A 5,000-nucleotide genomic window follows, 5' to 3' on the forward strand; every position below is an offset into this window, starting at 1 on the left:
TGAGGAAGGCGAGGAGGGAGGGAGGGAGAGGGAGGGAGAAGGAGAGAGAGGCACTGAGGGAGGCGGGGAGTGAGGAAGAGGAGAGAAGAGGAATGAGGACAACTGGGATGGGAAAGAAGGAGTGGTTACAGAAAAGGGTGACGAAAACGAAAACGTAAAGGACGACGATGACGACGACGAGGAGGAAGAGGAGGAGGAGGAGGGGAATGATATGATGTGAATGAGGGAGATAAAAATGAAGAGGACCAGAAAAACAAGGACGAAGACGAGGAAGATAAAAAAAAAGAAGACGAAAAAGAGAGCAAAGACAAAGATAAGGACAAAGAGAAAAAAATTATTCCGCAAAATGACGCAATGAATAGAAAAATAAAAGCATAATATTGATGAAGAGAAGTAGAAATAGCTGGCATGAGATAAAATTAGAGAGAGGGAGAGAGAGAGAGAGAGAGAGAGAGAGAGAGAGAGAGAGAGAGAGAGAGAGAGAGAGAGAGAGAGAGAGAAGGGGGATGGTGACAGCTATGTGGATGAAGGGAGGAAGGGGAGGCGAATCTGGGTGATGTTATGGATGAAAAAACAATTATGAGAGGATATGTGTGGAGGGAGAGCAGAGCAGAGAGAGAGAGAGAGAGAGAGAGAGAGAGAGAGAGAGAGAGAGAGAGAGAGAGAGAGAGAGAGAGAGAGATCTGTCCTCGAACCGTGAACCCAGTCGTACCAATAATTGACTATATATATATATATATATATATATATATATATATATATATATATATATATATATATATATATATATATATATATATATATATATATATATATATATATATATATATATATATATATATATATATATAAACTGAAAACAATACAACAAAAAAATAAAAAGGCAATTACAGAAAGATGTCCCTGACTCATGCAAGTAAACGAAATGTAAGACGGAAAGATGCATGAAAATACGAGTAGACTTAAATGTAATAATAATAATAATAATAATAATAATAATAATAATAATAATAATAATAATAATAATAATAATAATAAAAATAGACGTAATAATGATTGTAACAGAAATAAAGAAAAACTAAATAATGATAGTAAAGGAACAAGAAGTTGAACCAGAACAACATGTTTAAATATATACGTAAAAACTAAGAACTCTGTTATAAAGAACACTAATATAAAGGTAGTGAAGAAGTGCGTGGTCGAATAAGTGCGTAGAAAATAAACTAACACTATAAGGAAATACAAAGAAAAACAACAGTAGCTAGGGAGAAACGAACACAGGAAGAAATAAATAGCACGTGGTGAAGATCATAAAGAACAACAAGAATTATCAATATATTGAAAACAAAACAAAAATTACGAAAAAAAATAGACATAATTTACATAAATATAAAATATAAATCATGAGCATTCTCTTAAAAATAATCATGTACGAAGCAAAAGAAACAACACAAAAAATAATTAACATGGTCCACATAAACAGAGGTGAAAAAAAGCTGTCTCCATAAATATAGAACATAAAACAACGCGAAAAAGCGACGGAAAAAAAAAAAAAAAGAAAAAGAAACGTGATCCACATAAAGAGAAAGATTAAAACACATATTACGTTCTCCACCCCCTAAAAAAATGTACACATTACGAAAAAAACATGGAAAAAATTATAGATAAAATATGTAAAACGAAAGAGAGTAAAGAAGAAAATATACAGATACCTTCAAAAAGAAGAAAAAAATCAACCAAAACTCGCCAAATGAAAACAATGTGATAACGAGAATGAAAAAAAAAAAAAAACTTTGCACCGAGATGAAAACATGAGGTAAGAGAAATATATAAAAGGCACGTATATATGCGTCTCCCTTAAATATAAAGAAAAATAAGGTAACTGAGAAGGCCGAAGAAACAAGCTTAAAAGAGGAATCACACGCCAGTAAAAAAGGAGAGGGGAGGACGAATAAAAGGCAAGTAGAGAAAGAGAAAGAGAGAGAAAGAAGGGCAAAGAGGGAAGGCATGAAAGTGAAGGGTGAGGGATGGCGGGAAAGGGGGGAAAGGAGAAGTACAGAAGTGAGGCATGAAAGAAAATTAATAAAAGAGAGAGAGAGAGAGAGAGAGAGAGAGAGAGAGAGAGAGAGAGAGAGAGAGAGAGAGAGAGAGAGAGAGAGAGAGAGAGAGAGAGAGAGAGAGAGAGAGAGAGAGAGAGAGAGAGAGAGCGGTCAGGGTAACGAGGGAAGACTATAAAACTTTAGGAAATACACAAAAGTAATAGACAGAAGCCAAACTGAAACACACACACACACACACACACACACACACACACACACACACACACACACACACACACACACACACACACACACACACACACACACACACACACACACACACACACACACACACACACACACTGTACGAAAGACAGATAAAGCAATAACAATGAATCCAGGGAGAGAGAGAGAGAGAGAGAGAGAGAGAGAGAGAGAGAGAGAGAGAGAGAGAGAGAGAGAGAGAGATGTACAAAAGGAGGGAGACGATGGAGGGAGAAGAAATGAGAGAGGAAGAGTAAAGCAGGAGAGATAAAGGGGAGCCTAAACTCCTCTGATGATACATCAAGAGGAGGAGGAAGAGGAGGAAGAAGAGAAGAGGAGAGAAGAAAAGAGATTAGGAGGAGGCTCCGAACTGATGGAGGGAAGACTGTGATTCCAAGGTTGATATAGCAGAGAGAGAGAGAGAGAGAGAGAGAGAGAGAGAGAGAGAGAGAGAGAGAGAGAGAGAGAGAGAGAGAGAAATTGATGAGGGGAAAGAAAGAAGCAAAGAAAAGTGTAGATTGAGGAAGTCACAGATAATTACACAAGTGCTTGCACACACACACACACACACACACACACACACACACACACACACACACACACACACACACACACACACACACACACACACACACACACACACACACACACACACACACACAAAGACAAACAAAACAACAAAATAATAATCTATGACAAAAAGACAAAGAGAGGCATAGAAAACACGCGCACGCACACACACACACACACACACACACACACACACACACACACACACACACACACACACACACACACACACACACTCCAGAAAATATAAGAATACATATTTACTGAAGCACGTACCGTACACCCATAAGATAAATAGATAGATAGATAGATAGAGAGAGAGAGAGAGAGAGAGAGAGAGAGAGAGAGAGAGAGAGAGAGAGAGAGAGAGAGAGAGAGAGAGATAAAAGTATCAAGTGAATAATGCCAGCAAGGGAATGTTTTGAGGCAGAAGAAGAGCAATAAAGCAAGATATCGGGAGGGTAGTCGCGAGGAATGAGTGAGGCAAAGGCTGAACAGAGACAAAGAGAGCAAGGGGAGAGAAATACATAGAGGCAAGGAGGGGAGAGAGCGAAGATTGTATGATAGAGAGAGAGAGAGAGAGAGAGAGAGAGAGAGAGAGAGAGAGAGAGAGAGAGAGAGAGAGAGAGAGAGAGAGAGAAATAGGTTTTGGCTAACAGAGCGTGTGATACAAAACATTAGGAGGCATCTGATCTGAGGCAAGGAGGGTAATGGGGATGGAGACGACAAATCATACTGACTAGACGAGGGAGGACAAGGCAGGTATTCACGACCGACTAACGATATTATCATTAAAAGAATTTTTTGTGTTATTGTTATTAATAGTGCTGTTGTTATTGTTACTGTTGTTGTTGTTGTTATTGTTGTTGTTGTTGTTATTGTTGTTGTTGTTGTTGTTGTCGTTGCAGCTGTTATTGCTGCCGTTGCTACTGTTGTTATTGTTGTTGTTGTTGTTGTTGTTGTTGTTGTTGTTGTTGTTGTTGTTACTGTCATTGTTGCTGTTGTTTTCATTGTCGTTACCGGAGCTGTACCAGGGTGCAGTGCTGATGCCAATGAAAACATATTGCGTCCGTTGCCTTTCACGCCGGAGCCTCTTTTCATTCAGCGGTGAGATGTCGGTGTAATTATATTAATTGTGATCTTGGCTTCCAGCAGGAGCGGAAGACTACCAACACTGCCCTCCTTTTCGAGTAAAATATGCATGTGTGTGTGTGTGTGTGTGTGTGTGTGTGTGTGCCAGTTGGGAGAAATCAGGAATAGTCTATGAGACAAACAAGCCAGAGAATAGAGATAATAATCATCACTATCATTTAAGGAACACTCAAGGATTATGGCTTGACACACACTGCGCGGCTAGACTGGAAGGATGCTGCCCCCGTGATCTTAGTCCTTGCGCATCGTGACAGCAGAGAAAATTGATGAGGATGATAAATGGAAATAGAGAACTATGTTTCGTACATGGACTGCCACGTGTAAGCCTGACGGCTTCCTGCTGCTTCCTTTATTTTCTGATATTCTTATGTTGTGTTCAAAATGAAAGCACAATGAAAAAAACAAGAGACTTCATTCCTTGCCATTCCTGTAGGGACAAGGCGTGGGGCCCTATTTCGCTGTAGGAATACAGATAGATATATTATCATTATTTAATCAGATCCCAAGCATTTCGTCTCAAGGGACTGAGGGCGGAAGAGAAGAAGGCAGCAGGAAGGAAGATACGAGTGTGGCCATTTATCCGCTGCGCCGCCTTCTTCACAATGGGCTAACCGTTGAATTTACCGCCGCATAATTAAGATTTAATAGACTGCCTTTCCTGCGCTAAATTTAATCCAAATATAAAAAAGACTGTCAGGCGAGCTGCTTCACCTCGCCACAGTTCTCTAGCTTCCCTTTTGTGTCGGTATTCTGTGTTTACCTCTATCAGGGGTGATTTACAGAGCTGTGCAAATGTGTGCTCTGAAATGCTACTAGTGTACTACGCGCGTACATACGTGATCAGAACAAACACGGGTGGAAACATGTACACAGCGTCACAGGAACCTCCAAACAAGATAACAGTTACAATTTGATACTCGTATGTGTGTATTTACTTGCTTGCTTACACACACACACACACATACACACACACAC

Source organism: Scylla paramamosain, chromosome 6 (genome assembly GCF_035594125.1).
Source record: "Scylla paramamosain isolate STU-SP2022 chromosome 6, ASM3559412v1, whole genome shotgun sequence".
NCBI lineage: Eukaryota > Metazoa > Arthropoda > Malacostraca > Decapoda > Portunidae > Scylla > Scylla paramamosain.